Source organism: Lolium perenne, chromosome 3, assembly GCF_019359855.2.
Source record: "Lolium perenne isolate Kyuss_39 chromosome 3, Kyuss_2.0, whole genome shotgun sequence".
NCBI lineage: Eukaryota > Viridiplantae > Streptophyta > Magnoliopsida > Poales > Poaceae > Lolium > Lolium perenne.
The window spans coordinates 204,927,893-204,939,536 of record NC_067246.2 but is presented as its reverse complement, the minus strand read 5'-3'; the positions used below and the strand labels follow the sequence as shown (position 1 = coordinate 204,939,536).

Sequence of the window (11,644 nt, the reverse complement as noted above, 5' to 3'; positions counted from 1 at the left end):
GGTGTCTCTCCAATAAGACAAATAGCATGTTGGGTGAACAAATTACAGTTGGGCAATTGAAAAATAGAGAGGGCATAACAATGCACATACATATCATGATGACTACTATGAGATTTACTTAGGGCATTACGACAAAGAACATAGACCGCCATCCAGCATGCATCTATGCCTAAAAAGTCCACCTTCAGGTTAGCATCCGCACCCCTTCCAGTATTAAGTTGCAAACAACAGACAATTGCATTAAGTACTGTGCGTAATGTAAATAATACAAATATCCTTAGACAAAGCATTGATGTTTTGTCCCTAGTGGCAACAGCACATCCACAACCTTAGGGGTTGCTGTCACTCCCCCAGATTCAATGGAGACATGAACCCAATATCTAGCATAAATACTCCCTCTTGGAGTCACAAGTATCAACTTGGCCAGAGCCTCTACTAGCAACAGAGAGCATGCAAGATCATAAACAACACATATATGATAGATCAATAATCAACTTGACATAGTATTTCATATTCATCGGATCCCAACAAACACAACATGTAGCATTACAAATAGATGATCTTGATCATGATAGGTAGCTCACAAGATCTAAACATGATAGCACAAGAGGAGAAGACAACCATCTAGCTACTGCTATGGACCCGTAGTCCAAGGATGAACTACTCACGCATCAGTCCGGAGGCAGGCATGGTGATGTAGAGCCCTCCGGTGATGATTCCCCTCTCCGGCAGGGTGCCGGAGGCGATCTTCTGAACCCCCCGAGGTAGGGTTGACGGCGGCAGCGTCTCTGGAACTATTCTCGTATCGTGGCTCTCGGTGATAGGGTTTTCACGTCGGGAGGATTATATAGGTGAAGGGGCAGAGTCGGGGGACTCCCAAGGGGCCCACCCCATATGGCGGCGCGGCCATGGGTGGGGTCGTGCCCCCCTATGGTGTGGCCGCCTCGTGGCTCCTCTTCGTCTCTCCTTCGGTCTTCTGGAACACTCCATGGAAAATAAGGCCGTGGGATTTTGTTTCGTCCAATTCCGAGAATATCCGTAAACTAAATTTTCTGAAATAAAAAACAACAGAAAACAGGAACTGGCACTGCGGCATCTTGTTAATAGATTAGTCACAGAAAATGCATAAAAACATTATAAAGTGTGAGTAAAACATGTAGGTATTGTCATAAAACAAGCATGGAACATAAGAAATTATTGATACGTTGGAGACGTATCAGTAGACATTGTCAGATGATGTCACTCTAGAGGACATATGAGTACGTCACGCGACACGGCAGAGCCGACAGGGGCACACGTTCTCTGACATGTCTGACCTCCTGCCGCATACGGTTATTCCCGTCACAATGCACCAGGTCGGTTGGGCTTTGGGCTTGGACCTAGCCGTCATGGATCCATGACGGCAAAATCTAACCGTCAGTATGGCCATCTGTGACGCGAGATCCTCCACGGTCCTGCAAACCGTCAGGATCACGTGTCTGTGACGCATTTCGGGCATTCACCGACGAACTAAAATCGTTATAGAAGACCCATATGTTACTAGTGTGCCACCGTTAGATTTAAAGGAGATCGGACGGCTAGGAGCATGTCTCCCTCCTCATGCCATGTACACACAGGGAAACCGTAGGGCGGACTGGGCGGCCACGGGAACTCAACGGCAGGAGGCGGAGGGAGGCGACGAAGTCCCGGTGGGGTTGCGGCGTGTCGAGGGAGTTCCTGGGAGAGCTCAACAGCTATTCCTTCGCTTGCAGTGGCTCCTCCCGACGGCTCCCTGCTTGCAGCACCCTCCAGCCCGAGTTCAACGGCGGCATCCTCCGGCAGACCTGGGCGGCGCGCAGACGTGCGTTAGAGAGAAAAGAAGGCTGTGAGAAGGACGCAACAGAGAGAGGGGCAGGGACGTCGGGGTGAGCTCCTCTTGCTCACCACCCTCATGGTGACCATGTCGGTGTTTCCTTCTCCGGCGAGCAGCAGCCAGAGACGTGCTTCGGTGCTCTCTGTGAGTGTTCTGGGGAGGGAGAGGAGAGTGGTGTGAGGGAAGAGGAGTGGGCGGAGGGGCGGGTTTTATAGGCAGGGGAGGGCAGCTGGCGGGTGCACGCGTGGTGGCCACAACCAATGGGTGCGCGAGGGCTGACGTCTGCGCGGTGGAAGAGGGTGATGTCGTTGTGTTGGCGTCAGCATAAGAGGGGCGCGCGGGGAGAGTGGAGGGATTGAGCGGGCATAGGTTTTTTTTGGCACGAGCATGCTCGTTCTCTGCGTGGTCTCTTGTTCGAGCCATCGGCCTCTATTAGGCCTGCTACCTGGTTCGTCTTGGGGAGGAGAAAAGGGGTCCAAGGAGAGGTTCTGGAGGGGTTGGGGTTGGACCATGGGTGGTGCTCCGGCTTGTGCCAAAAGGAAGTGGCCCGGCCACCAAATGCATGTGAGAGAGCTATTCTTGGAGAGAAAAAGGGAGGGAGGAAGGTGATACATGGTGCATGGTGGTGGTGTTGACCAAGTCTCCCATGTGCAAGACAAGGATTGCAACAAGATATGCAAAGTTGGATATTTTCAAATCAAAGGGAGAGAGAGGGTTCTTGATGGCATTGAAGAAAGGTGTTGGCCCAAAATTTGGTGTGGAAAGAGTTTGAATGAGCTCTTCTGAAAAGGAGGAGGGAGAAAAGATACTATTCATTTTAAATTAGCAAACGATCATGTTGGTCCAACAAGGTTTGGTGGTTATGGTGTTGTTGGAGGAGGGTTCATGGAGGTGCATGATGATGGTTTAGGTGGGGTGCAGGGTTTTCCATGTGCTAACACTATTTTGGAAAGGATTTAAATCAAAGATCGAATCTATATTCTTAAGACTAGATGAGAGGGAGAGGGTGATGTATCAAAATTTAAAGTTGAGATGAGAAGGAGCAGTGGTGATGCATAGGAGGGTTGTTGAATTAGATCAAGCTACTTTTGCTAGATGAGGTCTAAGATCACCACAGAGAGATTTAATTATGTGTTGGACATAAGATCATGTTTCCAAGATCATGACTAGATGGAGTTGTGATCTCGATTGATAGATATGTGACAAGTGTTAATGGTAAATATAATGCCTTGGATATTAGATCACAGATCAAATAGTCTTAAAATTTTGTTGTGGTGAATATGACCTTTATTTGATTTAAGTAAAAATAAGAAACCTTACTTGAAGTATTTGAAGAAAAAGAGGGTTTTGGAGGAGAATGATCCATAGAGAAAATAGTAAATATGGATCATTCCATTTTATTTTAGGTCACCAAAGCTGCATATAAAACCTTTATATAAATTTTAGAGTCGCACAAAGTAAGGGTAGGTCCTTGGGCAAATACTTTGTGTTAAAACAAAATAACTTTATAAACCATTTTGTGATTCTATGATCCATGGTGATCATAGCCAATTTAAAAGGAAAGATTTTTTGGCAAGATCCTTTGAATTAAGATGTTGAGTCATAGGACAAAACGAAAGAGGTTTGGTGATTTTTGTAAAATGTTTTTCAAATGTTTTTGAAGGTAGGAGGTTGATATAATACAAGAGAGACCATAGCTTAGCTATTTTTCTTGGGACTAGAAGATGTGAGTTGGGGTACTTATGGGAAAACACCAAGCATAGGATTTTATGTATTGGTAGGGAAAGGAAAATAATTTTCCAAGGCCACACATATGTTTTATTTGGCGAGTTGCTAAATTGTTTTATTAATAGAGGTCTTGTTCTTGGAGGTAGCTCAAGATAATTTTCAACAAGCATAACAACACAATTCATCTTAAGTAGATCAAGACAAATAATCCTAATAAACAGATCAAGGCAAATCATCTTAACTAGTCTTCAGATTTTTTTTGTTCCCCCTGATTTTTGTACTATGGACAACTAAACATGGTTGCACAAGTTGGGGTCTGACAAACAATCATATGTAAAAGACCGTTTCAATAAAAAATTAATCGGTTAGGAGCTCAAGGAATAAGAAGGAAGTGGTGAAACAAGTTTACCGAGTGAAAAAGGATGGACGCAAGTGTGATATTTTAGATTCGGTCCCAAATAAAAAAGAGCCGGTCAAGTTGACCTTGGCTACAGAAGACAAAGAGATGAATCAAGTAATTGCTGGAGCACGATGTGCCAAATCTGAACAAGTAAAATTAGAAGTGCCAAAGTCCAAGGAAGAGACGCCACTGGGCAAAACTAAATCACAGCTGGGATGCCCACTCGGCTTAACATGGTGGCAAGAGAGAAGGATGAAACGGCTTAGTGTCGTGAAACTGAAGACAAAGAACATGGCGTGGGTCCCTAAGGGAGGACCTCAAAGAAAGAAGGATGTGCAAGTTCATGTTGCAATGATAGCAACAAGGATGAAAGAAGAAAAGACCGAGGTCGGTAAAAAATCAACCCTGAATATTCCGTCATATTGTAAGAAGTTTTGGTCAGCATGTCGTCCACATTACTCAGCTATGCCATTTATGCCTATGCCATATAGCATATCCCCACGTATGACCAGTTACCACCCATGGTCTTATTTTGAACCATGGATGCATCATAATTCTTTCAACCATCAAAGGGTATTACAAAATTGTTATTCATTTGACTAGTTGCAATTTTGTTGCTAATCCGAAAGACCAAAATATTTGGAGTGTGTAATCAAATTGTTGTTTTATTTATTTTGGCTATACATACTTTGGTGGATTAATTATTCAGGCCTCTTGAGGCAGACAACATATAGCCGATATTTCTCTTATCGCCCTGAGAGCATTACGTAATCATGGACAGTGTGGTTTACTAACACTGTCCATAGTCCTATTGGAAATAGAGACAAGGAATGCATTCATTAAATATTATGCTTATGCTTTTGTGATTTGGCTTTAGGAATCTTAAATCTATGGAAGGCCAAATTGTTCTATATTTCATTGATGGGCATTGATTATGAGCATAATATGTTTATTGATTTTGTCTCTCTAGTACCATGGAGATAGATGAAGATGCTTCAGTTTCTGAAAGAAATAGCCAATTCGTTGGTATTATTTATTTATCTTCTAATGGTACTATTTTCGAAGCCTCATGCTGCTTAAATTATCTTAGGCCGAATATCAAGCTTTGCTATTCGTGCTAGAACTATTCTTTGTTATAGGTGCTACACATATTGAGGCTTCTAGTGATTCGTTGTAGGTAGTATAATTAAAATCCAAGGTTTTCCAATATTTCGACGAATCACTTGTTGTTTATCTTGATAAATGTCTAGTTATTCTTATCTTGAATTGCTTTATCATTGCTCATATATCTAGACATGAAAACTGAAGAGAAAATGAGTAGGATAAATGAACATCTGGCTACCGTGGTTTTCATGGCATATCTCACGTTCTACAAGAGCCGGTGATTTGTTTCGCCAACCTAGGTAAAGCCGGATTGGATCCCACTGCTTCGGCCACTAATAAAAAATATAGTGCGGGTGAAGATGAAAACCAGATGAAGCTCATTGTTGTTTACATGCGAAATATTAAGAAAAGAGTGAACCTTAATATTCATCGGTGGTTGCTATGAGAGATGTACATGAAGGCATTTGTGATATCCATCCATCAATCGTCAAGATAAAGTGGTTGTTCTCAATGGCAATTATTTGAGGATGTTCTACCAAAATGGTAGCCAACCTGAACATAAATGGCCGATACAAAATCATCGCCCTTTGAACCAATGGTCGATGGAGTGTTGACATCGTCCTTAGCTAAAGATGGAGCAAGTTATTTTCTGGCACACAAGCTCTGCCAGGAAAATAGAAAATAGAGGGGCATGTGTTGACACTCGGTTTGGGCCGATGACTAAGCAAGAACATAATTCCACCGTGACAAATGAAAATGGATAAGACTCAATTGGAAAGATTCACTCAACAAGTTTTTATTGCTCACTGAGGAGACACCACGTCCACCATGTCAAGTTGTGCCATGATCCGACTTGATAGCCAATTATGTTAGCAGTCAGAGGTGATCTCGGAGATGGATATATGAAGGATTCCACTAGAGCTCCTTTAATATGACCTTAAATGAAGAAGTGATATAGACGAAAGTTATGCGTCTCGTCGAAACAAGCAACTTTGGTTTTGAGTTATCAAGATCCGAGTTAGTATGCAACTTCTGGAGCTAAAATACTTCTAAACCCTGAAATACCGGAGATGGGCGCCCGGTCATAGAGGCCTCTGAGGTAAGGTGCGAGCCAAGTTAGAGAAGAGACGAAAACGATAGGATTTATCTATTTTCTTGCAAGCTTAATTTAATGTTTAAGATGAACTCGGATGGAAAAGTGGTCAATATGAAAGTTCTTCATTTTTTTGAGACGAACAACTCTGTTTTTTACGATATTTTGATTTGAGGTCGTTTACTGCCTCAAAGTAGCCCTGCAAGGTACTGCCAGTTTTAAACCAAACAGTTTTGGAAAGTTCGGTCCAAGCTATCCGAATTGGACCCAAACTAGGGTTTTGGAAGTGAATACAAACCTCCATCTTGCACGGAAAGTCCAGCCGCCATTTATACATGAGGGGTGACAGCCGGTTGAACCAACACCAATTGAATAAATCAATTTACTATTTTTTAGTGTTCATCTACTTTTATCTCTCTCCTCTTGTATTTTTCTTCTCGTTCTTCGTGGGTCTTCAGGATTGGAGGCTGCGAATCCATGAGGTACTAAGGACGGTCAGACTGACCTAGGGAAGCCCATAGCCACCGCAAGCCTTGACGAGGTCCCTCCCGGGCGAGCGGAATTTCGGGTCTCAAAAGAACCCGCCGAACTGTCTTGCATACCGCGCTTCCGGCGAGACTCCCTCGGCGCGTGTTTGTAAGGGTACATTTCCCCTATGTGTGGTTTTGGTAATTAATGACAACCCATATGGACTAATGTTTTCACTGAGTTTATATGAAGGAATATTCCATAGATACTACTTATATTCCATGTGTTGGATTCTAGTATGGATGTCATGAGGATAAAGATATACCTTGTGTATTGGCATCAAGATCATCGATTTGAAGATATATATGTGATATGATCAAGAAGAAGAAATGAAGATGGAGTTCTTATGTGGAACTCAATATTAGCCATGCTTTAGCTTATGCGATAAGCAATGAATGATCAAGATCTTGAGTGCTTGATTCCAAGTGAAGAATTCAATTTATGACTCTAAGTCGGTGTCATGATAGTCTCATAAGTTGAGCTATGATTGACTAAGATTTAGAGCATGCAAACAAATAAAGAATTCTTTATACACCTCAAGATAGTATGATAGAGCATGAGAAGATACAAGGTTGACCAATACAAAGAATGAAGAATAGATTCAAGTTTGGTCAACACATGAAGCATGTGAAGAATGTGACACGAGAAGTCATGTGGTATGGTAAGCCGTGTCAATCATGCTTTATGAACTAACCCATCATATATGTTCCCGTGTGTTGTCTATGTGGGTTAGGTATCTTTCCATGGGCATGCATCAAAAGTGAGATATCATATAGCCAATGAGAGAATGACGTCAAGTTATGATCGTCATCAAGGTTGAGTTGGGCAAGTTCAAGTTGAGCATCTCGAGAGGATCGTATGCTTGAAGCTTGCCGTCCATTTGGTGATAATGGACATGTGAAGATGTGCATCAATGGAGCTTTCCCATCATAGTGTATGGGGGAGCATTTGTGAGTCTTCACGAAGCAACAATGATCAAGTGAGGCATTCCGGCTTGAGTGGAGCTTGAAGAGTTATCATCAAGATCAAGCGGGATGCGCAAGGCAAAGGTATGGCCTTGATAGGTTTTCCTTTTACCGGTCTCAAGGTGGTTGATGGGAGACCGGATTATAGGATAGATAGCCGCACTATCAAGAGGGGCTTTCGGTTGCGTAACTTGATCACATCATCTTAGGGAGCTCAATCCTTTGCATACTTTGCATATCCCTATTGTTTCTTAGTGTTTCTCTGTGAGAGGTTCTTGAGCTTGTTCCTAGCTTTACAACAAGCCCAAGTTCATCAAAAACGGAATCCGCATGCATCTTCTATTGCGTTTTCGAGTTTGGACGTCTTCACCGTTTCTTGACGGTGGGAGACTCCCACTCTAAAAACATCTAAAAATATCTTGTGAGGAGTCTCCATATTTCCAACAAAATTGGTTTCATGTCAATCGGGGTCCGGACACAAAAGCTATCACAGTTTTTGTATAACATGTTTTCCTGCTGGCCCAGTTTCTCGCCCGGCGTGACCGGCCGTCCCACCGGGTGGCCCGGTTCCAACCGGCCCCTGGATTGGTGCCAGCCGGGGCCATATTCTCTAAGACACAGAAGGGTCCCGCTCATGGCCCGGTCACAGGCCCGGTCTGGACCGGCCTGGTCCGGTCATGCGCCCGGTCCAACTGGGCTGTGGACCGGACGGCTCGGCGCCAACCGACTCCTGCGCTGGTGACATCCGGAGGCTATTACTGCACGACAAATCCTGCCCCAGTCAAGGCCCGATTCCAGCTCCGGTTTGGACCAGAAGGCCCGGTCCCTGGCCCGGTCTGACCGGCACATGGACCAGACGGTCCGGCCCTAGGCCCGGTTGACCGGCCTCCTCGACTGTGCTGAGCTGAAACTCACCCAACGGTTATAGTTCTCCCTAGACTATAAATAGACCTTCTTCCACCTTGGGAAAAAGTAGTTCTTCCACCCTCTCTCCTCCATTGTTGACTTTGAAGAACTTGCCCTATCTCTTGATTCCCCCCATGATTCTTGCTCATTCTTGAGGGATCTAAGAGAGGAGATCTAGATCTACAATCCCCACCAATCCATCTCTCCTCTAAGTGAGAGAACTCTTTAGATCTAGATCTTGGAGTCATTTGTTGATTTCCTCTTTGTTCTTCCTCTCTAATCTCATCCTAGGATTTGTTGCTTTGGTGGGATTTGAGTGTGAAGGATTTGAACACCTCTAGTGTTCTTGCTTTGCATCATTGCATAGTGTTGAGCTCTCCACCGCGATTAGTTCGAGTGAGAGACCGTGAACTTGTTACTCTTGGAGGGTGACCTCCTAGTTGGCTTGGTTGGTGTCCCGGTGACCTCTTCGTGGAAGATTGTGAAGGGGCCCGGGCTTCTCCTTCGTGGAGGTGGAGTTTGCCATCTCCGGAGTGGAGGAAAAGCTAACCATAAGGAAAGGGCCATTATCCTTCGTATGTTTAGCTCGGAGAAGAAGGTGAGTCTTCGTGGCGTTGGGGAATCCTTCGTGGGACCTCCACCTCTCCAAACGTGACGTACCTTCTTGCAAAGGAAAAGAACACGGGAATACATCTTCGTCTCCGCGTGCCTCGGTTATTTCTATACTTGAGTTTACTTTTCTTGTGATAGCCATCGAGCTTGAAGTATCTATTATATCTTGCTATCACTTGTTGTTCATATATATTGTGCCTATCTTGCTTAGCTCTAGTTGTTGTTGTTGCACTTAGTTGAGCCTAGCATATTTAGGGTTTGTGTTTGTAGAATAAACATCGTTTAATTCTGTATTCTTACAAGCCATATCCGTAAGAGTTTTTAAACGCCTATTCACCCCCCTCCCCTCTAGGCGACATCTCGTCCTTTCAGTGTTGCCACACATCGTGCTTGGCATCGAGGGTACACGGTGATGTGTTCGTGTGCGAACACCCATGTCTCAACCCAAACTAGCACGAAGACACTAGATTAGAATTTCAGTGAGAAACGGTAGTTCAGTGCATCCTCCGATCTAGTTTTCCCAGTTCCCATTGAACAAAATCACGAGAGAAGTCACTTTGTTAATGTAGCTGAGAAAATTTCTCGGAAATTAAATTCGGTTTCAGTGTGTATCCTTCCTCTACCAAAAAATCATATTTCGAAGTTTCGAAAAAATTTGATAATTTTTTTTTACATGTAAATCTCCACAATATATATGTATTCTTAAGTTTCATAAAAAACAATACTCCCTTCGGTTGGGAAAAATCGACGCGAGAGGTGCAGAACACTAGCCTATGTGCATGTATAGTTTGGCGTCAATTAAAGATGACCAGAGAGTATCTTTTATGGTCTATATGTAAAAAGGAAAAAAATTATCTTGTGAAAAATATTATTTTTAGCACTGATTTTTTTTTCGTGAACAACTTTGTGAGACAGGTTTTTTTTCACGACGACTTTATGAGCGAGTAGCACGTGAAGATGTACGTGCAAATTTTTTATTTCAATTTTTAAAATTTCAAAATGTATATAAGATGTTTTTTAAAATGTAGGGGGCATATGTCCAAAACACCACTCACGAAAATTCATTTAGATCTTTTGCCTACTAACCCCCTGCTGCCAAAATAATGAAAAAATATTGTTACACACCTTCACTGCACAACTGTGGTCTGTGGACCATCCATGCCCTCTGGGCCAACTATGCAAGTAGATAATACAAAGACTTGACCAAATATAGTTTAAGAGGTATATTCATACAACAACTTGTCAAACTTGCATGATGGGAGCAAATTCACACAACAACTTAAAAACTGTGGTAAAGTAGTACACAAACTTGTCAATCAGGTGCAAAAGTAGTACACAATCATTCTGGACATGACATGTGGCACCATATTTTTTGTGGAAAACCCCTGATACATTTCTTTCTCGCATTAGTGCCCTTGGACCTCTTTTCTCCAAATTTCCTCATGCTGATCATCTGCGCTGTTGCTCTATGCTGCATCCTAATTTTCGCCGGCGGCAGGGTCCGCGCACAGTCGTTCGATTACCAGACGGCGAGCGCCCCGGCGTCGGCGACGTCGACCTGGACCAACAAGGATGCGCCCCTGCATGCTCCTTGGCGCGCGCCAGGCTGCTGCGCCTCAACCCGTGGCTTTGAGTACTAGGTCGGCGCGCTCATCACATCCCTTGCGTCCGGCATCTAGCGGCTAGTCTGGTCCAACAACGGCTGCAGCCCCGTCGGAAACGTCCCCCTGACAGAGCTCGGCGACGGATGACCTGGTGCTGCGGCCATCCTCGAACGGCGCGGTGGCGTGGTCCGCCGGCCCAAGGGCCGGTTCACTTGCGGTTTGCCAGTGTTCACTATGTCTGCAAAATGGAAGCGCCGTGACTATGTAGTGCTGCTTGGTGAACAAGAAGGCTACGATGAGAAAAGTCATGCACCACTCTGAACAGATTTATCTCTTTGTTGATAGACAAACTTACAAATCATTTTACATCTGAGAGGCCCCAAGATTACATGGCTTTTCTCGACATGGCTTAGAGCATCTCCAGTCGCGTCCCCCAAAGCAATTTGGGGTGCGCCGGACCAAAAAACGGTTCCAGCCGCATCCCCCAAGTCCAATTTTGTCCGGCGCCCCCCGATACGGTGTCCGGCGCCCCTATCCCATCCCCGTCCCACAGGGGACGCACCGGGCACGCCAGACACAACGAAAAGCGAGGCGATGCGACGCGAGCCCGACGCGTCAGCGGCTCGGAAGGCTAAAACCCCGTCGCCTACCTTTGGTCAAGCGACGTTAATGACGTCCCTGTTTTCCCAGGCGACGCAGGGACGCGTCTCGTCGTGCATGGCCGCGTGGCCGTCCGCGCCGGCGTTATTGCGTGTAACCACCCGCCGCCGCCGCTGTACATTAAGACGTCATGCAGTTCGTCCCCCAATTTCTCACCGCTCCCAAACCTTCTCGTCGCCGTCGCCTCCCCCC

The 11,644-nt window shown here is 44.8% G+C and overlaps 1 non-coding gene across 1 annotated transcript; it reads left to right on the top strand.

The window, feature by feature from the left end:
* Nucleotides 1-11,079: 11,079 nt before the first annotated feature.
* LOC127328055 (small nucleolar RNA Z221/R21b) lies at nucleotides 11,080-11,172 on the top strand. The gene has a single exon (XR_007868962.1). It is a non-coding gene; the product is annotated as a small nucleolar RNA Z221/R21b (small nucleolar RNA).
* Nucleotides 11,173-11,644: the final 472 nt, after the last annotated feature.